General features: G+C 38.8%; 1 protein-coding gene across 17 annotated transcripts in view; it reads right to left on the bottom strand.

Annotated features, from left to right (window-relative positions):
* The window catches only part of EIF4G3 (eukaryotic translation initiation factor 4 gamma 3), a 374,779-nt gene that overhangs the window by 238,271 nt on the left and 110,171 nt on the right, over positions 1-26,337 (bottom strand). For 16 of the 17 annotated variants that reach the window (XM_081224467.1, XM_081224470.1, XM_081224463.1 and 13 more), the window contains one exon: positions 7,361-7,489. The exons of the other annotated variant lie outside the window; for it this stretch is intronic. The gene's annotated coding sequence lies outside the window, so the exon portion shown is untranslated. The remainder of the gene's footprint in view (positions 1-7,360; positions 7,490-26,337) is intronic. 17 annotated transcript variants of the gene reach the window in all.

Genomic DNA, 26,337 nt, shown 5'->3' with positions numbered 1-26,337 from the left:
TAGAGATCCAGCAGCAGACAGGCGTCCACACCTGATATGCAAAGTACTAGCCTCACCCTGCTCTCTCACCTACTGAGTTTCTGACGGCCAAGCTGCAGTAAAACTCCCTTCTGACAAGTCTGACCAACAGTCCCCTAAAACAGGGGTCCCCAACATCGGGGCCGCAGACTGGTACCGGTCTGCTGCTTCTTAGGAACCGGGCCACACAGCAGGAGGTGAGCTGCGAGCAAGGGAAGCTTCATCTGCCGCTCTCCATCGCTTGCATTACCACCTGAACCACCCCCACACACACACGGGTCCATAGAACAAGTGTCTTCCACGAAACTGGTCCCTAGTGCCAAAAAGGTTGGGGACCGCTGCCCTAAAGGACACTTCCTCTAAGCTCCTAGGTTCTCACAACACCACCATGTCTCCTCTTTCATTCCCTCAGCTCTAGGGACGTTAGCTGCTTTCTGTAGTTATTAATCTCTGGATTACTTCAGTGTCCCTTTGAAAATCAATCAGCTGGTTTAACAAATTCATGTATTAGATCCCCTCTATTTGAAATAGTGCCGTTTCTTTTTTTTCCTGACAATACTTTAACAGCTGTACTGCTAAGCTAATTAGGCTGTCATGTTGTCAACTATACTAAACAGGCAGGTCAAAATTTTGGAACTAAACTGTAAAAGAAGATGGGCAATTTTAATGGTGATGAGGAGTAATAAAATTTGAAGTAATAAACAGTCTTGAGTAATATAGCGTAGTACCTGAAAATGGAGTATCACTGACAGGAAACTGAAAAGGAGATTTATTTTTCCAGTGAAATACAACAAAATATTGGCAACATAAATTCTTTCTTCTACATATCACCTACTTAGGTACCTATGGAACAAAACACTTGGCAGACAGTAAAGATACCATACAAGAGTGAGAGAATTCAGGTAGCTTGAGAGTTTATCATTCCTCAGAGAGGGAAAAAGATGAGGGTTCATCAACCAATGAAAACTTTACAATCAGATCTAGCTCTTCCTGTTACTTAATTATCAGCATCATTGGAAATTTGAGGAAAAAAGGACAGTAAATTAATATACGTATTAAGGAAAAAGTTTGTTAGTTTGGTAAGTAAATTAGAACACTTTATTAACAATCAATCTATAATCTTCTTTGTTCACAGCTAATCAATTCTACTTGCTTTAAATATAACAACCTCTCCTTAACTCTTCTTTGACAGAATTTAAAATGACCCACCACAAGGTTATTATACATGATGTGTGTATTGTCTGCTTTTCACTGAGTATGGAGTCACTGAAATTCAAGACTCTTAGTTCTATAAAGATGCTAGCTTTCTTTTTTTCTGGGGGGGGGGGAAGGGGGAGAGGCATGCTGTGAGGTTTGTGGGATCTTAGTTCCCTAACCAGGGATTGAACCCCAGCCCTCAACAGTGAAAGTGTGTAGTCCTAACCACTGGACCGCCAGGGAAGTCCCAAAGATGCTAGTTTTCTTATACTTCAAGTAAACTTTCTCATTTGATCACTGATAAAAACAAATAAGCCTGTATTAAGCTCATCCTCTCCCTTCTCCCACATCCATGCAAATTGAATCCCCCCCCCAATTAATCTGGATAAGAACATTTACCTATATGCCTGATTAAGCTCAGGACACTATTCTACATGTCTATGGTACTTATCCCCTCTGCTGACCTTTCTCCCAGTAGTCCTATCTGCCCACTTCCCCCATAGCTCTCTGAATCACATAAATGGTGCTATGGATGGAGGTGCCTCCCTCGCCCCCTGCAAAAAATTCATAAATTGAAGCCCTAACCCCACAATGTGGTGGTACTTGGAGATGGGGACTTCAGGAGACAATTAGATTTAGATGAGGTCATGAGGGTGGGGCCCTCATGATGGAATTAGTGCCTTTGTAAGAGACACCAGAGAGCTTGCTTGTCTCTCTCTCTCTCTCTCCCTCCACCCCCCGCCATATGAGGACATAGTAAGGAGGCAAGGCAGCCTTCTGCAATCCAAGAAGGAAGTTCTCACCAGGAACCAAATCAGTCAGCCAGCACCTGATCTTGGACTTCCTAGCATCCAAAAATGTGAGAAATGTCTGTTGTTTAAGCCACTCAGTCTACGGTATTTTGTTTTGGTAGCCTGAGCTAACTAAGACAACTGGAATGTAAATTTTTGCAGGAAAAATCACAAGCACTCTGAATTGAATAGTCAAACCACTCCATTTCCTAATTCTCTGTTCTATTTCCCATCCCCTGATATACTGGCACATGTGCAGTCTGTCGGTGAACTGAGGCTGCAATTTTCAAAACCATAAAAATCTGAAAAATCATGTCACAGCTAGGTAAAAAACAGACTGGTGGAGCTGAAATGAGTTTCTCTTCTAAAACTATGGGAAGTAAGTGAAGTAAAGAGGTAAACCTGCAAGGGAAACTATGGAAGAGGCTTTGCACTACCTATTAAAACAGATGAGTGGTAGCTAGAGAAATCAAGAAGCGCCTCCCAGGACGTGTCCAGAGGAAATAACTCCTTAAAGGTGAAACAGATAAAATCCTAAACCTTTCTCCCCCTGACAGAACTGAGATGAAAATAAACAACATCATCAACAAAAAACTGAGATTACACCAAAGACAATGAAAAAAATGCTTGTAAAATCACTCAGTTCTTACAGATTGGTTCTTAGAAAATGCTTTCTTTTTCTTTTTTTAATTAACTTACTGATTAATTAATTAATTAATTTTTGGCTGCACTGGGTCTTCATTGCTGCACACGGGCTTTCTCTACTTGCAGCGAGCAGGGGCAACTCTTCGTTGCAGTGCACGGGCTTCTCACTGCGGTGGCTTCTCTTGTGGCACAGCATGGGCTCTAGGCGTGCAGGCTTCAGTAGTTGTGGCACTTGGGCTCAGTAGTTGTGGCCCACAGGCTCTAGAGCACAGGCTCATTAGTTGTGGCACACGGGTTTAGCTCCTTTGTGGCATGTGGGATCTTCCCGGACCAGGGATTGAACCCATGCTCCTGCACTGGCAGGTGGATTCTTAACCACTGTGCCACCAGGGAAGTTCCATCTTTGGTTTTTAAAACTGTGTTGAATTAATGTAGAATTCATTTTTAAAACTTTCACTCTTCACACTTGGATATTTCAAAATATAGGTTCTAGTCTTATAGATTTCCCAAACAGAATCTGAAACTTTGTGTTTAGGGTATGGAAAGTCTGAATAATAGTTGCACTTAACTATCATTCTTACAACAAAACTTAAAAACTAACCACAAATATCTTGAAAGAAAATCACTGGGAATTTTTTCTAGTTACATGCAATGCAAAAAGAAGCATAATCAAACAAATATGCCTTCAGGCATATTTCATGGTAAGCTATAAGACTGCATAAAAGATGAAATTCAGAAAACATCTGGTGAAGCCCTACTTTATAAATATGGTTGCAACTGTTTTTGTTAATAAAGAAAAAAGACAAAGAGCTAAAATTCTCTATCAAATATGACCACATTAAGATAAATCTCAACAATTAGAGAAAAGAGCTTACCACAATTATTTAGCATATATTAGATGAAACCACAAGTACAAATGATTTAAATTTGTATAAGCCTTACTTTTATACTAATGACACTTGTAAAGGCATGTTAATTTGTAAACTGCTTAATGACAGTATTTGCTGATGAAATTTTCAATAGGTATAAATTTTTAAGTACATACATATATTATCAACTGAAGAAAACAAAACAGAAGATTTGGCAACAGGACCAACTAAATGCAGTCAGTACTGCAGTTTCTGAAGGCTACATCAAATCTTTATGTGCCATGAATGCAGCTTCCAAACACCAGTCACTTCAAAGACTGCTTTAGACAGCCATAATGTGTTCCATGGGGGAGAAGGCAAGTATAAGAAACAATAAATTTTGCTCTGCTTTCCTTTTTTAAGGAATGTCAACATTCATCTATTTCAACAATGAAATGTGAAAAACATTTTCAAAGCTTCCTCTACTTATCCTGGTTAGCAACACTGACTGTCAGAGTTGCCAAACTCAGAATTTATTTTCTTCGCGAAAGACATTTTAAAAATCAAAAAAGTATAAAAACTTGCTTGCAGTAAATAAAATCACCGTTTAACTTAATAAGAAAGATAAAGCAGTTTGCAAAGTCTGAAACAATCCATCAATCAACAACTGTGAGGCAATAGTGAGTATTTTTCCTCAGTAAAACAAGTCTTCTGAAAGGAAAACAAAGTCTGGAAGTTGGATAAAGTAAAAAGATTGCAGGGACCATGAGTTGTTTAATCATATTCTTTTGTAATAATGAAAATAGTAATGTTAAAATAAGTACCATGATCAATCACTACTCCTCAGTGAAGAAGTCCTTTGCTTAGCATTTCCAGAGACAATAAAGAATCTAACCAGTGGATCACATACTATCACCATCTCAGTCCACTACTTAACATGACCAAGTTGATCTCTCAGGAAAAGAGAGGAACCAAATGAACAGGAACAGTGGGTGGAAAACATGTACCACTCCACTTCTCTGGCATTATTCTGAGCATGTCTTCTCAATGATTACTGTGAACATAGCTTAAGAGTTTAGACAGGGATACCAAGAGAAAAAAGAAAAGGACTAGACACTGAACCTGATAATCAGTGCCAGTTTGGGCCAACTGCTGGGGTCAAATCGCAACTGGAAACAGTAAAAATTTGAAATGGAAAACTAAGCTATTCCCCTTATGTGCCAGTTATCGACTGCTTGCCTTTCAGCTCAAAATTCAACTTGTCTGCCAGTACAGTGAAAATGGATCTGGCACAATGTAAAGTTTTGTCAGTAGAGGGCACTGTAAAGATATTGCAGGAGGAAAGGGTTTTGCTTCCTGGTTCCTGAGGGCATGCGCAGCTGGCTCCTGCAGAACAGACAGCTTCTCCAGAACCTGACTTCCCCAGTGCCCAGCTGCTCTAGAGGGCACAGCTTCTCCAGTGTCAGGATTCTGCTGCAGTGTGCAGCAGCCAGCAGTAGCCAGTAACTAACAGCTACACCTGGTACCCTCTCAAGCCATTTTGCAGCAGAGTGCCTCCTAGAAGAAAGAGCCCTGTGAAGAGTTTTCCCTCAGCACCTTAGAAGGCAGAATTCTGGAAAGTTCCAGAGGGTGGATTTCTAGTAGGTTCCACTGATGTGGCACCACAGCAACTTCTCTACCATTCAGAGAACCACATCATGCCAGATCTCAGCCCAAGGTTGGGGGAGCAGTCTCCTAACAGTAGCATGAAATAAAGAGGCAAAAGGTTGGACAGGCCTTTTTTAGATTTTGAAGAGAACACACATTACATTTGAGTGTGATACACCTCAACCTACCTACAAAGTCATCTGGGAGGTTTCCAATTTTGATTGAGGGAAAGAACAAAAGGAGGCTCTGCAGTAAGTTTAGGCTGCAACACAAGCTGCTCTACCACAACCTGTGATCCAGCAGATCCAAGGTTACCTGAAGTGCCTGTGGCAGAGATGCTGTAGCCATTGTGCACTGCAGCAGCTCTTTGCTAAAGGAACCAGTGCTAGAGAAGCCAGCTTTCCTCAACACTCCATAAGATGAATTTCCAGCAAATTCCAGAAGAAGGATTTCTAGCATGTTCCACTGGTATGACACTACAATGGCTTCTCTACTATAAGGTATGCCACAGCCAAGCACTCTCTGGTAACAGGGTGGAGAAGAAGGCTCTTCCATGGGGACTCCATCTTGGCCCCAGGAGAAGCAGCTACTCCTTATATTTGTAATTTTTATATCATTTAGAGTTCTCTTTCTTATTAGCCAACCCCTCAGTATTCCAATCCCCTATTATATTTAATAATCCTTTATATTAAACTTTCCCTATTCAACTTACTACAGTTTTTCTTTCCTCCTGAGACTCAGACCAACATACCTGATTAATAGCATGGGTGGTTCTGTTCAGTGCCATGAAAACCAACACTGGAAACCATCCTAAACAATTAAGAATTCATTTTGACATATTTTACTTTTAAAACTCAAACTTAAACAAGAATGATTTAGACCGAGTTTAAGTATAGTACTAAGCCCAAAGTAACTTACATATTCCTGAATAGCGCTATTTCAATCATGCTTTGGCAAGTTGTACATTCCTTCTCCAAACATTCTATAGTTTAAACTATCATTAATCAACCCTTAACTTATAATCACCAGCTTTTAGCATTATTTTCAGGAATTCTTCCTCTTATTATTCAAGCTCTTAAAGGCCTAAAATATAAAAGCCCAAATTGAAAATAATATTATAATATTAATTTTCATTATTAAAAGGAATGTTTCTTACATGTAAATACTGACAATCTCAAAACAGCTTGGTTCAAGGTTATTGGCTTGACTCTCTCTACATTCCAGTAAGAGACTTCTTAACTCTACCCCACTCTTAACCACAAGGAAGACCAAATAAGCATGTAATGGTGAGTTGGTACATGCTGAAAGATTTCTTGGAAATGGTTTAAAATGCAGGGGACCCACAGCAACATCTTTTTAAAACAGTTTCAGTGTCTCCTGTGCCTGTTACTTGGAAATAAACTAAGGAGTTCACTATTCTTTAACAGTTCAACAAAATTTTAAGCCTAACAAATTCTAATAATCTATTTATAAAACCAAACAAACAAAAAAGCCCTCTAAAATTATCAATACTAAGAGGGAAAGACAGCCATATTGTTTACGAAAGTAGAAAATAACCACCAACACTCCACCAAAAAGCGAAAAGGGAGACTAACAGATTACACACTGAAAGGCAAACAAGTGCTTTATGAGACTTTTAATGAACTTTATAGAGTCATACTCTAATTTCTAAAACAACAAAAAGGAAAACTAAATATCACTGACAGTTTATTTTGAATGACTCCATAAATGAAATGCGTAAAACTGTTAGTAGTCACTATCATGGGAGGTGTGTCTAAAAAAATGTATAAAAGTTTGCTTTAGAAAAATAGAAATTCGAGCTTCCCTGGTGGCACAGTGGTTAAGAACCTACCTGTCAATGCGGGGGACACGGGTTCGAGCCCTGGTCCGGGAAGATCCCACATGCCGCGGAGCAACTAAGCCCGGGTACCACAACTACTGAGCCTGTACTCTAGAGCCCGTGATCCACAAGTACTGAAGCCCGCGCACCTAGAGCCCATGCTCCACAACAAGAGAAGCCACGGCAATCAGAAGCCTGTGCAACGCAAAGAAGAGTAGCCCCCACTCGCCGCAACTAGAAAAAGCCCGCGCACAGCAACAAAGACCCAATGCAACCAAAAATAAATAATAAATAAATATTTTTTTAAAAAAAGAAAAATAAAAATTCAGCTCTGACATGGAAATTTCTTTTAGGAAAAAAAAGGTTTTTCTTACTTGAGAGAGTCCAGGGGACGATGCATGTCCCGGGGGCGTTGCCGCAAGATTTGGATGCCCCTTGTTTATTTCATGTGCTGAGTAAGGGGAAGGGGTCGGGGGTCCCGGCTGTCTTGCTACTTGTGTTACCTGTGAGGAAATCAATTTAGTAAGAGTATTAGTAACTCAATCTTCATAAATATTGCCAAAGTAGCTAATTTTTTAAATATGGAAGTATCTGTCTCACACTTTATACTAAAGTAAGTGCCAGACTGACTAAAGGCTTAAAATTTCAAAATTGAACAAATGAAATTCCTAGATAAAAAGACATGAATATTTTCATCCATTTGATAAAAGATTCTTGAAACATACCTAAAACTAAAATTCTTAAAGGAAAAACTATGCTAAATGAAAAAAGCCAGACTAGAAACTACATACTGTACGATGCCATTTATACGATATTGTGTAAAAGGAATGAAAAAGAAATAAATGATTACAAGGGAAGAGGATAACTACGAAAGGGGCACAGGGAGATTCTGGGGGTATGACATAACTGTTCTGTATCATGACTGTAGTGAAGATTATATATCTCTTTGTGCTTGTCAAAACTAACAGAACTGTATACTAAAAACGGTGAATTTTACTTTAGGTAAATTATACCTCAATAAACCTGAACCAAAAAAAGTTACTTATAGAGCATAAACTCATTTTTGTTTTTAAAAAAGTACATCTAAATATACATGTACATGTGCATGTACATGTATATATATTTCTATATGTGTAGCTACATCTACATATGTGTGCATATATATAATATACTCACAAGTATACATGTCATATTAAAAAGATCTGTAAGAAGATACACAAAGATCTTAAAAGAAAACATGTAGGTGTTTCTTTTTTTTCTATCATTTTTATTTTCTAATATAGTTCAACAGTCAATTAGCTATTTTACCCAAGTTCTTAGATCCCCTGAATTCTACCACAGAGTTAAAAACTCTACCCAGGGAGAAATGAAAGTGGTCTCCAAATGACATTAGATTTTCCTGGAATTCACTCAATCAGTCAGAGGCTCTGAAGAAAGCCTACTCCCTGATAATCTAACCCTAGAATCCATTATGTCTATCTAAAACAGACATAAATGCCTAAAGGTTCAGCTACCTGTTCCCAAAGCTGAAATAAAATGGACTCACGGAGAACTAACTACAGTCAAAAGCTTACAGGCTAGTAAGAGACACGAATATGCTAAAATGTGACCAAAGTTTAAAACTGAAATTAATTGTATTTAATTTCTTCCCTGCTTTTTAAATAGCTTTATGATTTCCTTGAAAAACTTTGTTTCCAATTTGGAGTGAAAATTACATTTATAAGGGCATGAGGTTTACCATGAAATGTTATAGTATTTATAAATCTCATCAGGGCAATTTTTCAAAGGCTATAAGTCAGAATGCCATCTAAACATCTACTTTAGAAAATTAATAACCAGAAACGAAGAGTTCTTACAAGCAAATTTCTCACCAACAAGGCTTTATAAATTCATATTCTTATTTCACATGCTTTAGAATAAATTACTTTGATATTCTACTAAAGCAAAGCATCAAAATGGACACATATTTTTAACATTAGGAAAAAAAATTTGCACAATGAAATAAAGTGAAAGAAGTTAGCTATATAAAATGTCAGGTCAATTCTCCAATTCATTCTGATAAAACAATCAAAGATTAAATTTACCCAGGGCAAAAAATCATAATATGGAAAAATGTTTTTCAAATTGCTATTAAGAATAAATTAATATTAAAAGATACTATTGGGGGCCTCCCTGGTGGCGCAGTGGTTGAGAGTCCGCCTGCCGATGCAGGGGATACGGGTTCGTGCCCCGGTCTGGGAGGATCCCATATGCCGCGGAGCGGCTGGGCCCGTGAGCCGTGGCCGCTGGGCCTGCGCGTCCGGAGCCTGTGCTCCGCAACGGGAGAGGCCACAACAGTGAGAGGCCCGCATACCACAAAAAGAAAAAAAAAAAAAAGATACTATTGGGCTTCCCTGGTGGCGCAGTGGTTGAGAGTCCGCCTGCCGATGCAGGGGACACGGGTTCGTGCCCCGGTCAGGGAAGATCCCACATGGCACGGAGCGGCTGGGCCCGTGAGCCATGGCCGCTGAGGCTGCGCGTCCGGAGCCTGTGCTCCGCAACGGGAGAGGCCACAACAGTGAGAGGCCCGCGTACCGCAAAAAAAAATAAAAATAAATAAAATAATAAAATAAAAAAATAAAAGATACTATTACATGGCCATACTACCCAAAGCGATCTACAGACTTAGTTTGATCTCTATCAAACTACCCATGACACTTTTCACATAACTAAAACAAATAATCCTAAAATTTATATGGAACCATAAAAGACCCAGAAGTGCCAAAGCAACCCTGAGGAAAAGAACAAAGCAGGAGGCATAAACCTTGAGACTTTAGACAACACTACAAAGCTACAGTAATCAAAACAGTGTGGTATTGGAACAAAAACCAGATATATGGACGAATGCAACAGAATAGAGAGCCAGAAATAAACTCACACACCTATGGTCAGTTAATCTTCAACAAAGGGGACAAGAATATACAATGGAGAAAAGACAGTCTCTTCAGCAAGAGTGGTGTTAGAAAGTTGAACAGCTGCATGCAAATCAATGAAGTTAGAACACACCCTCATACCATACACAAAAATAAACTCAAAATGGCTTAAAGACTTAAATATAAGACACAACATCACAAAACTCCTAGAAGAGAAAACAAGCAAAACATTTTCTGACATAAACCGTACCAATGTTTTCTTAGGTCAGTCCACCAAAGGCAACAGAAATAAAAACAAAAATTAACAAGTGGGATCTAATCAAACTTATAAGTTTTTGCACAGCAAAGGTAACCATAAACAAAATGGATAACCTACAGACTGGGAGAAAATATTTGCAAATGATGCAACCAACAAGGGCTTAATTTCCAAAATATAAAAACAGCTCATACAACTCAATAACAACAACAAAAAAAAACAATTGAAAAGTGGACATAAGACCTAAATAGACATTTTTCCAAAGAAGACATACAGATGGCTCATAGGCACATGGAAAGATGCTCAACATTGCTAATTATTAGAGAAATGAAAACCAAAACTACAATGAGGTATCACCTCACACCAGTCAGAATAGTCATCATTAAAAAGTCTACAAACAACAAAAGCTAGAGGGGGTGTGGAGAAAAGGGAACCTTCCTACACTGTTGCTGGGAATGTAAATTGGTGCAGCCACTATGGAAATAAGTATGTAAGTTCCTTCAGAAACTAAAAATAGAGTTGCCATATGATCCAGCAATCCCATTCCTGGGAATATACCCAGATAAAACTATAATTCAAAAAAATATGTGCACCCCTATGTTCATAGCAGCACTATTTACTACAGCCAAGACATGGAAATAAAGAAGATGTGGTACACACACACACACACACACACACACACACACACACAATGGAATATTACTCAGCCATTAAAAAGAATGAAATAATGCCATTTGCAGCAACAGGGATGGACCTAAAGACTATCACACTAAGTGAAGTAAGTCAGAAAGAGACAGACAAACACAATATGATATCACTTACATGCGGAACCTAAAATACAACACAAATGAACATATCTATGAAAGAGAAACAGACTCACAGATATAAACTGACTTGTGGTTGTCAAGAGGGAGGGGGGTTGGGGAGGGATGGAGTAGGAGTTTGGGGTTAGCAGATGCAAACTATTATATATAGAATGGATAAACAAGGCCCTACTATATGGCACAGGGAAGCATATTCAATATCCTGTGATAAACCACAATGGAAAAGAATACGAAAAAGAATGTATATGTATAACTGAATCACTTTGTTATACAGCAGAAATTAATACAACGTTATAAATCAACTATCCTTCAATAAAATTTAAAAATGAAATATATTACTACATGCATATCACAAATAACACAAATAATAAGTTTTTTTTAAAAAACTTCACCCCAGGGCTTCCCTGGTGGTGCAGTGGTTGGGAGTCCGCCTGCCGATGCAGGGGACACGGGTTCGTGCCCCAGTCTGGGAAGATCCCACATGCCGCGGAGAGGCTGGGCCCGTGAGCCATGGCCGCTGGGCCTGTGCGTCTGGAGCTTGTGCTCCTCAACGGGAGAGGCCGCAACAGTGAGAGGCCCACGTACCGCAAAAATAAATAAATAAATAAATAAATAAAATAAAATTAAAAACTTCACCCCAATATTGCCAAGGATCTAAGGAAACAGGACATAGACAGGATACTGTGAATGGGTTTACCATGTCCCCAGAACTACAGAGCAATGCATCACAGCTGCCTTAAAACCACACCCAAAGAATGATTCCATTTTGGAATACATACCCTGAAGAAATAATCTTACCTCAAAGACTAGGAACTTAAATATATGAGAGCAAAAAAGGTAGAAATAGCAAATAATGAGAAAATAAAGTAACATAACTGAAGACATAAAAAATACATAGATGTGAACTGCCACCAATTGAAATGAATATGTGAAACAATCAAGAGTAAAAAAGAAAAGATACACCCTTTCGAACTACAAAGAGGTTCTTCTATATTCTACTGACAAAGACCAAAATAACTAAATCAATGATTTCAGATAAAGATTAGTGTTCAGTGCACTGCAACTAGAGAGCCCGCGTGCCACAAACTACAGAGCCCAGGGGCTCTGGAGCCCGTGCGCCATAACTAGAGAGAAGCCGGTGCACCGCAAGGAAGAGCCTGCGTGCTGCAACAAAAGATCCCGTATGCCATAACGAAGATCCCGCGTGCCACAACTAAGACCCAACACAGCCAAAGATAAAAAATAAATACACAAATTTTAAAAAAAATATTAGTGTTCATGTTTCCCTGAAAACTGCTTAAGTGCACTTTTTAGAATATTGTTATCACCCCATGAAATACAGATGTTTGACAAAAGGAGAAAAGGCATTTAGCCAAAGCACATGCTACTGCTAACATTAAAATTTTCCTTAAAGCAAGCACCAGTGAAAAACAACCTTCATAGGCAAATATCCTTGAAGTATGCATTCTCTGCTGTTCCTAAAGGGGTAGGCAAATTGCAGGAATCCTTTGGTATTGTGTATTTTAGTAGAGTATTCCCTCCCAAATTTGGAGGTTTCTACTAATAAAAGCAAACCAAAGAAAATAAATCTGTATCAAAATAATAGGAGAATCATGTCATTCTTAAAAATTCTCCCCCCAAAAAGCTACAACATGTAATAAATCTCTGGTCTTCACTGTGATCTATTTAATTCAAAAAGACCCCCTATTACAAGTGTCATACTGCATTATGTACTACATGTTTGCTTTTAGTGTACTATAGAGCTTACTATCTTTGCCCAGGAAAAAGGTATACCATCTTCAATTAGAAGTTATACAAAATATAAGTAGGTAACACAACCCTATCCCAAGGAAATGGCACAAGGTCTAATGAAGCTGTTGAGGATAAAATTCAAAGTTACATGAAACTTTGAATATCTTCTTTCAAAATATTCCTAGATGAATGATTATTGAATTTTCTAGTCTCTGGCTACAGTTTCTTCTCCTCTCTGGCTAACTTACTCCATTTCAGATCATACTGTTATAATCCATGTCCTTTGAAGGTAGTGACAAGAAGTTCTCATGTAAAGGGGAAAAAAACATGTTTTCCCATTATTTATTATTAGTACCGTCTCAATTATGGAGGCTGGGAGTAGAAGTATAAGTAGCTAATTATGGCAACTACTTAACCACCTCCAAAGCTAAAAAGATTTTTGTCTTTTCTGTAATATTCTTCTTAAGCAAAATTAATCAAACATTTTGTAGTATGCAGAATGTGTGTGTGTGTGTGTGTGTCCCCTGTATTTAAGTTTAAAAGATTATATGCCCAAGAAACATTTACTTTTTATAGATATTATAGTTTTGCACTGGCAATAATGTAGAGCATCCACAATTCTCATTCATATGCTGGTGGAAATGTAAACTGGTATAAGCTCTTTGGGAAAGAATTTGGCATTAGTTAGTAACCTTGAAAACAAGCATACCCTATAACCTAGCTCTTCCTAGGTATACATTTGCGAGAAACAGGAAAATGTGCACCAAGGTACGTGTACAAAAATGTCCATAGTTGCATTGTTCTTACTACCAAAAACTGGAAATAACGCAGCCATTCATTAGCAGGAGAATGGATCAATAATGAAATATTTTCCTATGTGGACATCAAATTTAAAACTACAGCAACACACCACAACTTGAATGACACTCATTAATGATACTGAGTGAAAGAGAACACAGAAGACTACAGAGTATGATTCCAAAAAAGTTCCAAAACAAACAAAACTTGACTATACTAATTTAGAAATGCATAAATGGATGGCAACACTGTAAATAAGAGCAGGAATTTTTTTTTAATGCAGATATATTGGGAAGACAAGGAGTTAAGATCAGGTAAGGCCACATTATGTTTTTTTTTTTTAATATACCTGGGAGGTGAGACATAGATTTTGCTTTAAAATTATTTGTTAAACTCTACTTTTATGTTTTATGCACTTCTAGGCATGTATGTTATAATCCTCTTCCACTCCCTAAAAAAGCTTACAGACCAAAACAAGCTAATTACTTAGGACCTGGGGTAAAATTCTAGTTACACTGGTACTAGTTATACTGCTGTTCTACAAGAGGAGTAAGAATATGAAAAGAAAATAAATTAAAAGAAAACCTCTAAAATTTTACCTTAGTGGAAACTTCAGCTAGCTAGTAAATTTTCATTCAAGAGTTCTACCTAAAATCATCTCCTATAAAACCAATGATACTTGGTGGTTGCCGACCAAATGTAACTTGAAGAATCTTTTGAAAGTTTAAAGCTAAACCATAAAGGCCATGGAAACTAAGATGAGTCAGTAAGCATAAAGTTGAGGGCCTCCTTGGTGGCGCAGTGGTTAAGAATCCGCCTGCCAATGCAGGGGACACAGGTTTGAGCCCTGGTCCGGGAAGATCCCACATGCTGCGGAGCAACTAAACCCGTGCACCACAACTACTGAGCCTGCGCTCTAGAGCCCACGAGCCACAACTACTGAATCTGTGCACCACAACTACTGAAGCCCATGCGCCCTAGAACTCATGCTCCGCAACAAGAGAAGCCACTGCAATTAGAAGCCCACCCACCGCAACGAAGAGTAGCCACCACTCGATGCGACTAGAGAGAGCCCACGTGCAGCAATGAAGACCCCACACAGCTAAAAATAAATAAATAAAATAAATAATAATAAAATTTTTAAGTTGATTTATTCAGCACTAAATTACCTGATTTGAAAAAATATTCTGGCCAATTAAAGGCTATAATACATAAACTACAATTTTCAAATAATAGTAATTTAAAAATTAAAGTTTCCTGAACATGATCATTCTCTCATGACCCCAGAGCAATGAAAATACCATGTGGGAAACAGACGTGGGGGAAAAATGGCCAGGTTTAAGCAACAGGAAGTAGGGACTATGGAGAACTGGACAGAATACCCATCCCCCATAGGGCAGTAGATACTCAGATACTCAGCTGTAGCCAAGTGCTGCCATTCAGGAATTCCAAGTAAGTCATGCAGTATCTTCCAAGTTTTCAAGAAAAACTAAAAATAAAGATTTTTACATGAAATTTTCCTGACCCCCAAAACACTGTACAAGCCAAATAAAACACATCTATAGATTAAGTATACAAGCATTAAAAAAAAAATACACAGGCAGCCAGTGTGTGAATCTGGCTCTAGGGGTACCTCATGATCATCACCAAATATGAACTTTCTGGGTTTGTTTGTTTTTTTGACAAAACAAAGGACTATTTATTACTTTCAACAATAGCAGTAGCCAGAGTATGAGCATTTTTGCGCCACACTTTGAACCTGAGTCCCAGGGCAACACAAAGAGGGCCAGATGACAAGTGCACATATGATGACTTGCATTACCTTAAAGAACACTGCACTTAGGAACTTGAATCTTTTATAATGTGCAGTAAGCATGCTGCCTTTTGCTCCAGAAAGAGACATTATCTTTATTATACAATAAGCAGGCACGCACATTTGCTCTGAATGTCTTATACACTGCCATGGTGTTCTTCCACCTCTGCCACTTTATGTACCAACAGAAGGAACAAGGTAAAGAAAAACAATGAGAACAGTAAAGCTCTGATGAATTTATTCAGAATATTCCAATCAGCAAATCTAGAGAGAATAAACTTTAAGGAAGTACTCACGTATAGACCTGTGACTGAATTCTAGACAAATAGTCATTGAATGAATACAGATATATTGTTAAACATTATATACACACATATAAAGTATTATACCTTTATTCATTGCATCTACATAATATATGCATATATTGCACAATATATACAATAAAAACATAGCACTTAAAAACACACAATAATTAAATCTTTATTAAAAGAATTACAAAGGATTCCTATCAAGAAATATTAATGTTTTCAGCAAAAAATGATTAATATAAAGGTTAAAAGGGCACATGGTTTATGTCTGAGAAGCCACCCCTTAACTTTTTATCCCAAGATGAAGTTTATTTAGTGAAGTCATCTAAAAGCATTCCAGGGCTTCCCTGATGGCACAGTGGTTGAGAGTCCACCTGCCGATGCAGGGGACACGGGTTTGTGCCCCGGTCCAGGAAGATCCCACATGCCGCGGAGCGGCTGGGCCCGTGAGCCATGGCCACTGAGCCTGCACGTCCGGAGCCTGTGCTCCGCAGCGGGAGAGGCCACAGCAGTGAGAGGCCCGCGTACCACAATAAAATAAAATAAAAAAATAAAAGCATTCCAACAGCTGCAATTCCCACATGGAAATGACCAAGTTCAATTTCTGGTAGACTGGAAAGATTCCAAAGCTTTTCTTACTTGGTTAATTTCAATACTCTATGAGATCCTCTAGCAGCTGAATGGATAAGTAGTTTCTCCTTCTGATTAGTTTTTCATGTATATCATACTAGTTCTTCCTTCGGGTCATTTATTTCCCAATATCTAGAGATATTTTTAATTACAGATATTGGGAAATAAATAAAAGCTGGCTTAGTCAACTAAAAAGGAACATTACAGTGGATACTAGAAAATTTTACTATGTATCATGACATTTTTCAAAGCCTCTCCAACATTATCGCTGCCAATCCCCTCCCATAACCAAGAGAAAGAGAAAGTAAGTGACTTTCCTCTTTGTTCTACTCTTTGCTACACTTATTAGGTTGAACCATATGGAACTTCAAATATTCAAGTTGTTTTTCACATTTTAAAAAAAAGGCAATTTCATGATTCCAGTAATACTTAAATACTCAAGCAAACAGATGCTATCATGGACAGTTCTGATAAATGTAATATTTAAACAAAGGATGTCACCGTCATCAATACCTGCAGCCCTCCAATGTGAGCCGGTGAGCCCTGAGGAAACTCAGGGCTGAAAAGACTACCTGCCAGGACTTCCCTGGTGATCCAGAGGTTAAGAATCCCCCTTCCAATGCAGGAGATGCGGGTTTGAGCCCTGGTTAGGGAACTAAGATCCCACATGCCATGGGGCAACTAAACCCACACACCACAATCTACTGAGCTAGCGCGATCCAGAGCCTGTGTTCCACAACTACGATAGTCCGACTGCCACAACTACTGAGCTCACGCACTCTAGAGCCCGTGGGCCACAAGTAAGAGAGCCCTCATGGGACTTCCCTGGTGGCACAGTGGATAAGACTCTGCGCTCCCAATGCAGGGGGCTCAGCTTCAATCCCTGGTCAGGGCACTAGATCCCACATGCATGCCACAACTAAGAGTTCGAATGCCACAACTAAGGAGGCTGCGTGCCGCAACTAAGACCCGGCGCAACCAAATAAAATAAACAAATAAAACTTTTTTTAAAAAGAGAGAGAGAGAGAGAGTCCTTGCGCCACAACTACCAAGCCCGCGAGCTCTGGAGCCTGCTCACCACAACTAGCGAGAAGCCCACGCGCCGCAACGAAGAGCCCATGCACAACGAAAGATCCCACACGTTACATCCAAGATCCCACGTGCTGCAAACCAATACCCAATGCAGCCAAATAAATAAATAAATATTAAAAAAGAAAAACCTGCCACCTAGCAGCCATCAGACTGTAGCCACTCCCTACCATGAGCCCTGAGGAAATTCAGGATGTGAAAACACAGGATACTGGCCCCAGAAAGCTGAGGTGCATACCAAAGGAATGATTCCAGTGAGCCCAGTCTGTTGCATCCTCCCATACATAGAAAAGCGCTAAATTCCTTAACTTGAGATATCTGGTTTTCTTTAATTAACAATAATCTTTTGACGTTCAGACTATCTGCCCTTTGTTACAAAACTTCTATATTACCTGGCTCCCGCCATCACCTCTTTGGAGCAGTCTCTCAGAACTATCTGAAATGCTGTCTCCTGGACTGCAGTCTGCATTTTTGCCCCAAATAAAACTTAACTCGCAACTCTCATGTTGTGCATTTTTTTTAATTCATCAGTTCTATCATGGACTCTGTAGTACTGGGTTCAATTCTGAAGATTGTTTCTTTTCGTATTTATTAACTGGCAATGGAAACAAGAGAAAGAAAAGCAGATTAGCTGCTTTTTCAATGTTAACAGTTGAGCACCTACCACAGATCAGTAACAATAGAATAAAACTAAGAAAAAAACACCTGGCCTTCAAACATGTCTAGGTATAAAAGGTAACAAACAGCATACCAAGTGTGAATCTTTGGGGGCCAGAGGACAAATTGTTGCAAGCAGAATTCTAAAACGGCTCTCAATATTCCTGTCTCTGGTGCACGTACCCTGTCTAATTCCTTCCCCTTAATATACCAGTGAATATGATGGAATATCACTCCTATGACTAGGTAACTACACAGCTGACTTCAAGTTAATCAAGAAAGAGATTATCCTGGGTGGGTGTGAACTTATTACGTGAGCTCTTTAAAACACAGTGAATCAGAGAGATACTCTCCTGCTTTCTTTTCTTTTTAAATTTATTTTTTATATTTATTTTTGGCTGTGTTGGGTCTTCGTTTCTGTGCGAGGGCTTTCTCTAGTTGTGGCAAGCGGGGGCCACTCTTCATCGCGGTGCATGGGCCTCTCACTATCGCGGCCTCTCTTGCTGCGGAGCACAGGCTCCAGACGCGCAGGCTCAGTAGTTGTGGCTCACGGGCCCAGTTGCTCCAAGGCATATGGGATCTTCCCGGACCAGGGATCGAACCCGTGTCCCCTGCATTGGCAGGCAGATAGATTCTCAACCACTGTGCCACCAGGGAAGCCCCTCTCCTGCTTTCTTAAAGACTAAGCTGACTTACAGGTTATGCGAGGGCCACATAGCAAGGACCCAAAGGTAGCCTCTAGGAGCTGAGAGCAATCCCTAGCCAACAGCCGGCAAGAAAACAGGGACCTCAGTCCAAAAACTACAAGGAAATAAATTCTTCCAACTATCCTAATGGGTATGGAAGTGAACCCCAAGCCTTACATGAGATTCCAGTCCTTGCCAACACTTTAATTTCAGCATGGTCCTGAGCAGAGGACCCTGCTAGCCCAGACCCACAGAATCTGTGAAGTAATAAATGGGTGCTATTTTAAGCTGTTAATTCTGTGGTGATTTGTTACCTAGTAATAAAAAAAAAACTAGGAAAAGACCTCACATGGCAGAGAAAACAACAGGTATAAGATAAGACCCTGAGATCTTGACAAGGTCAAGAAATGGGAGTGACTAAACTGTTACAAGTTGGGGGTCGGGGGTAGTCCCCCCATCATGAGGCTAAAAGGAGATGGCAGCAGAGGCAATATGACTTAAGGGCTTGTAGGCATGGTAAGGACTTGGGATATTATTCTAAGTGGAATACAAAGCTAATGGAAATTTTTCTTTTTTTTTTTTTTTGGCTGTGCTGGGTCTTCACTGCAGCGCACGGGCTTCTCTAGTGGTGGCACGCAAAGCCTCATTGGTTGCGGCACACAGGCTTAGTTGCCCCACGGCATGTGGGATCTTAGTTCCCTGACCAGGGATTGAACCCGCATCCCCTGCATTGGAAGGCAGATTCTTAACCACTGGACCACCAGGGAAGTCCCACTATCGGAAATTTTAAGCAGGAGCATGACCAGATCTGATGTTTTCCAAAGATCATTTGGGTTGCTTTGTGAAAAGAAAGAATTGAAGAGTACGAGAATGGAAACAGATTAGTTTAAAAGCTATCACGATAAGCTAGGCCAAAACTGATGGTAGCTTAGAACAGTAAAAATAAAGATGAAAAGAAGTGGACCAATTTGGGTTGTATATTAGAGGCAGAGCCAAGCAGAATTGCTACTGATCTGACTGAACGGAAGGGACAGAAGGGAATGAGGATTGACTGATTCACTTATTTAATATACGTTTATTGAGAACAAATTGTATGCCATGCACTGGTACATGGGATACAAAATTAGGTGAATAAGACTCTAAAATCTCTGTCTTCATGGAGTTTACATCCTAGCTGAAGGTAATAAGATAATTGTAACAGATTTAATAATTTTTTAAATATATATTTTAAAGTGTAACTATTATGGAACTACAGGATGGCTTTTAAGTTTATGGCTTGAAATATTAAGTGGGTAGAGATATTCATGTGAGATAGGGAGAGCAGATTCAGGGGAAAGGGTAATCAAAAGCAATATATGCCTATTAGATATCCAAATGGAAGTGATAAGTAGCCAGTTCAATATCTGAATCTAAGCTCAGAAGAGGAGTCAGGGCTAGAGAAGATAAATTTAGAAGTAGGTTCATATCAAAGTTTCAGGTAGTCTCTGAGCTAATTATGAAAACTAGCAAATGAAAATATGAAAAAGTTTGAATTTATAAACCAGGGGGCAAAAACCAAAGCTAAATTTATTTCTGGATCTATTTGGTTAGTGTTAATTGTTGCATATTCAAGACAGTGCTCACCCTCTCAATGGAATCTATATGGCTAATTTCTCTGCACAGAATTATAAAAGAACAAACAAGATTACCATAAGATGAATCAGTAATGTCCTAAACTAAAACTAAACCAAAGTGAGAATCTCAGAATTTTAAAGACAAAAGGTGACTGAAAGACAATCAACCTAATTTCAGCAGTCCTAGGATCAATACAGACCTAGCACCACACAGAAGAAGGCCCAAAACAGATATTTTTTTAGACTGGTTAATTATTTTTTTTTAACTGAGGTATAAGTGACATATAACAAAAGTTGTTTTGTTTTGTTTAATAATGGGTCTGCTGGGCTTCCCTGGTGGCGCAGTGGTTGAGAGTCCGCCTGCCGATGCAGGGGACAGGGGTTCATGCCCCGGTCCTGGGAAGATCCCACATGCCGTGAAGCGGCTGGGCCCGTGAGCCATGGCTGCTGAGCCTGTGCGTCCGGAGCCTGTGCTCCGCAACGGGAGAGGCCACAACAGTGAGAGGCCCGTGTACCGCAAAAAAAAAAAAATAAATAAATAAAAAATAATGGGTCTGCTAATGTTAGGACAGAATATAAAGGACAGGACAGATAACCGTAATACAAACCAATTTGATATGATTCCTAATTTTACCTCCTCTGACGTACAGTCAACACTGACTAAGCATCAATGTTCTGTCAGGCACTGTATTAAGCTTTAAAAATGATGGGCTTCCCTGGTGGCGCAGTGGTTGAGAGTCCGCCTGCCGATGCAGGGGACACGGGTTCGTGCCCCTATCCCGGAAGATCCCACATGCCGCGGAGCGGCTGGGCCCGCGAGCCATGGCCGCGGAGCCTGTGTGTCCGGAGCCTGTGCTCCGCAACGGGAGAGGCCACAGCAGTGAGAGGCCCGCGTACAGCAAAAAAAAAAAAAAAAAAAAAAAAAGAAATAGCCCTTGTCCTTAGGAGTTCCAATAGAAAGAAAATTACAGTAAGTAAAGAAAACAAATCATGTGATAAAATCCTATAAGGATATGTATTTAAAGCATTGATTAAAAACGAGAAGTAACCAGGTCTGAAACTGTGGAAGGCTTAGTAAAATCTGAGTTGCACCTTGAGAAGTAAAAAGCTTGAGTTTAGACCAAGAATTAGAGATATTATTTTAAAAAGAAATTTACTGAGTACAGAGGGTAAGAAGGTAAAACATGTTCCGCATGTTTTAGGTAAGGGGTTCTCTATAGAAAGGGTTGGGGGAAAGAGAGGTAAGTGGAATGAAGCTGGTACAACTGTAGCCTGACTATAGCCAGACTGTAGAAAAACTACATATTCTTTGCCAAGATATTTTAATTTTTTGCTGTCAGCAAGGAGGAGCCACTGATTTTTTAAATGATGATGTAATCTTACCTCATTTATATTATAAGGATAAAAGAGAGGCTAGAATGTCCACCAAAAATATCTGTATATGAACGTTCCTTATTCAAAATACCCAAAAAGTGGAAATGATGCAAGTATCTATTAACTGATGAAGAGATAAATAAAATAAGGTATATCCACACAATAGATACTATCAGCCACAAAAACATTATGCTAAGGGAAGTCAGTCATCAAAAGGACCAGATATTATATGATTCCACTTATATGAAATGTTCAGAATGGGCAAATCTATCAGAAACAGAAAGTAGATTAGTGGTTGCCTAGAGCTGGGTGACTGGGGAGTAATGGGCTAATAAGGGACACCAGGTTTCTTTTTGGGGTAATGAAAATGTCCCAAAATTGATTTTGGTGAAGGCTATACAGCTCTGAATATGCCAAGATCCAGTAACTGTACATTTAAGTGGGTGAATTATATGATATTCAAATGTTGTCTCAATAAAGATGAGAGAGACAGAGATAGAATCTAGAGCTGAGGAAGCAAACTGGGTAGTAATGGGAAAGAAGATGATTTTCACATGGGAATCAATTTCAAAGGACCAATTTGAGAAATAACAACGTTAATCAAGGGCTGCAGAGATAACTTATGGTTTCTACATGCAATACATCACAATATCCAAAGGCATCAACAGGAAACTTATGAAGATTCACGTCTGACTAGGAAAAGACATGGCAGATCTAGAAGTATTTTATCCTATTCACCTAACCTAAACTTCAGATGATTGGCTTTGGTGACACAATAGCAAACTGTATGTTCAAAATTTCTATCTTAGTTACTATTCATTTTGGTTTTATCTATTCTTCTTCCATATGTTAGAAACTGAGGCACTGAAAATACAGTAGGAGAAAACATGACCATACCTCACTTCAGCTCTATCATTTAATAGCTGTGTTACTATGGGCAAAGAACTCAGTGTTTCACTTTCTTACTTTGTAAAAAAAAAATAAGGAAATCTTAAGAGGCATGTAATGAAAGATTACAGATACACTTTGGAGAGTACCTAAGAGAGTGCATGATACACAACAATTGGAAGCTACTAATATATCTACTTACAAATTAAACATGAGGTTCATGAAGACCTTTATAGGAACATACAACTTATTTTTAAAATATACAGTTTAACTTGATATCTAGGGCATCTTTAAACATGGATATCATGAGTTTGTATTCATATATGTGCAAGATAGATAACTATTCTTAGAATATAAACGTATTAAATTAAGATGAAATAAATGAGTTTTAGGTCATTTTCCATTAGTTATAACATCAGAGATTTTAGCAGCTAAGGGATAAGCATGAGGTAACAAAGCTCTTTAATTCACTTATATCTGTTCTGTTGATATGCCCACAAAAACAAATTAGCAAAAAGTACAGGAAAACTAAGGGCAGATCATGAAACCGCCATCAAAAACAAAACAAAATTAAAATGTAATATTGAATCATTGACTAAAAGAATAACTAATACATTCACTGCATAATAAAATAAATTCCTGTCCTCTGATATATTCTTTAAGGATTAATAATTCCAAAAGGAACTCACATCCTCTTTAGAACTAGATTTTTAATATTCTTAATATAATTCAGGTTCAGACAGTACAAAGGAAAAAACCTGAGACAAGACGGACACCATACCGAAAACTCTACATTTGGATTAGGTAAAGAAATGGTTTCCCTAAGACTTAGTCTCTTTTATTTACAGGCCACATGGGAGCTCTGGAGAATCTCACAAGAAAGATTCATGGAGATTATCATTCTCCTTTAATGTAAGAGTTGACAATATAAATTCTCTTACCAGTAAAACTGGAAAAAAAAATCAGATGAAAAAAGAGCAGAGATCACAAAGCAAGAGTTAAAAGAAAACAGAATTTATAAACAAACAACACTGTTCTGTTTCACCTTTGAGTATGATCTGATTCATCAAGTGTCCAAATTGTTCTAAAAATTTGCTTAGTTATTTATTAGGGGACCAAGAATCTAACTATATTGAGAGGAAACAGAGAAGAGAAAGGAGGACTGTGAAAGAACTGAAACACCACCTATCAAAGCAAAGAGTCAAGTGATAACGACAAATCAAACAATTGTTAAAAAAAAGTATTTTACTTACAGATACAGAGATAATGCCAGAGGAACTAAAAGCAAAACTAGTAAAAAGCGGCTGCCTCTGACGGGTAAAACCAGAAGGTGAAGAGTAGGCAAGGGGTTGTTTCTTTTCATAATAAACCTTTCTATATTATTTGCTTTTTAAAAGCCATATGTATTCTACTGCTCTGTTTTCATTGAATAGATGGATAAATGTTAATCAGTTACTTAAGAATCATCATGAATAAATTACCAAGATAACAAAGATCAAAAAGATATAGCTGTTAATCACAGTATTATTTATAAAAGCAAGAATACAGAAATAACACAAATGTCCATCAACAAAGGACTAGTTATAGGGACTTCCCTCACGATCCACTGGTTAAGACTCCACACTCCCATGCAGAGGGTGTGGGTTTGATCCCTAGTCAGGGAACTAAGATCCCACATGCTGCACAGTGAGGCCAAAATAAATAAATTAATTAAATAAATTAAAATAACAACAACAAAAAACAAATGACTAGTTATATAAATCATAGTACAAAAGGAATACTCTTATATGTAAACATCTCCATTCCTAAAAGTGCCTTCTTCCCAATATAGCCAAAACTCTTATGACGTAGTTCTGTATTTAACGACACAAATCATGGTCCACTAAAATGATGCGTTAATTCTACCTTGACATGAAATGATATACATGATATGTTAGGATAAAAATTTAACTTCGAGGAATATACATAAGTATGAACAAAAATCTTTTTTAACTTACATGTGTATAACTTTTAAAGTTGTATGTGTATATTTTATATATGTCTATAAAAGTAAAAAGCATATAAAGAATTCCCTCTACATATAAAGGTTTCTCTGGGAAATAATGGCTGATTCTCCTTCTCTTTACAATTTTATTTTCTGATTTTTTTCTTAACTGGTATTATTTAGTCAGAAAAAAAGTAAAGCTATGAGTCACCTGTTTAAACATATTTATAACAGTAAAAAATACATAACACCATGGGGAATGGGCAATTGCATCCTTAAAATATATATTTAGAAATACTTTTTTTAAACATCTTTATAGGAATATAATTGCTTTACAATGGTGTGTTAGTTTCTGCTTTATAACAAAATGATTCATTCAGTTATACATATACATACATCCCCATATTAGAAAGACTTTTTAATAAGAAGTTGTTTATAATTTTAAGGGGGATACTAAATCAAAAGTATTTTTTTCTTAAGTACAAAGCAAAACAACTGGAAGGAACATGTTAAAATGAGTGGCACGGCCCTTTAGGTAGCAAGATCATGGGTCTTTGTTTCCTGTTACACTTTTCTCTGAGTTTTATTTTATTTTTCTAGCAGGCACACATAAATTTTACAGTGAGCAAACCGGCTTTTGGAACTTGCTAGTTAGGTTTCCGGATTGGCCTAAAAAATCTTACTTAAGCCAATGATGTAGCTGAGGAAGACAAGGCTCACATTATCCTCTCTCTCCCTGCAGCCACTCAGAGTAATCATCACTGTTATCGTCACTCTCTTATCTGTTTGCCTCATTATCTACACAGGGAAAGGACTTAAGCAGTACTTACAACAATGTTTGCAGACACGTGGCCCTTTAGACATTTAAGAATAAATATTACAGTATATTATTAATTCCAAGACTCTCACTATTTATAATATGGCTATTTAGCAGTAAAACTGACTGTGGAGATTGCTTCAAGAGGGCAGAGTAGAAGGACATACACTTACTCTTCTTGCGAGAGCACCGGAATCACAGCTACTGCTAAACTCACCAAAAAAGATGCCCCACGTTCAAGGACAGGGGAGAAGCTGCAATGAGAAGGTAGGAGGTGATGAATCACAATAAAATCAAATCCCATGGCTGCTGGGTGGGTGACTCACAAACTGGAGAACACTTATACCACAGAGGTCCACTCACTGGAGTGAAGGTTCTGAGCCCCACGTCAGGCTTCCCAACCTGAGGGTCTGGCAACAGAAGGAGGAATTCCTAGAGAATCAGACTTAGAAGGCTGGTAGGATTTGATTGCAGGACTTCAACGGGACTGGGGGAAACAAAGACTCCACGCTTGGAGGGCACGCACAAAGTAGTGTGCACATCAGGACCCAGGGGAGGGAGCGGTGACGCCATGGGAGACTGAACCGGACCTACCTGCTAGAGTTGGACAGTCTCCTGCAGAGGTGGGTGGTAGCTGTGGCTCACCGCAGGAACAAGGACACTGGCAGCAGAAGTTCTGGGAAGTACTCTTTGGCATGAGCCCTCCCAGAGTCCACCATCAGCCCCAACAAAGAGCTCCACTGATCGGCTCCAATGCTGGGGTGCCTCAGGCTAAACAACCAACAGGGAGGGAACCAAGCCCCACCCATAAGCAGACAAGCAGATTTAAGTTTTACTGAGCTCTGCCCACCAGAGCAACACCCAGCTCTACACACCACCAGTCCCTCCCATCAGGAAGCTAGCAGAAGCCTCTTAGATAGCCTCATCCACCAGAGGGCAGACAGCAGAAG

This window comes from Mesoplodon bidens (genome assembly GCF_964165515.1).
Source record: "Mesoplodon bidens genome assembly, chromosome: 2".
NCBI lineage: Eukaryota > Metazoa > Chordata > Mammalia > Artiodactyla > Ziphiidae > Mesoplodon > Mesoplodon bidens.
Note: the sequence above shows the minus strand (reverse complement) of the source record. Positions and strands in the feature narration are given on the sequence as shown.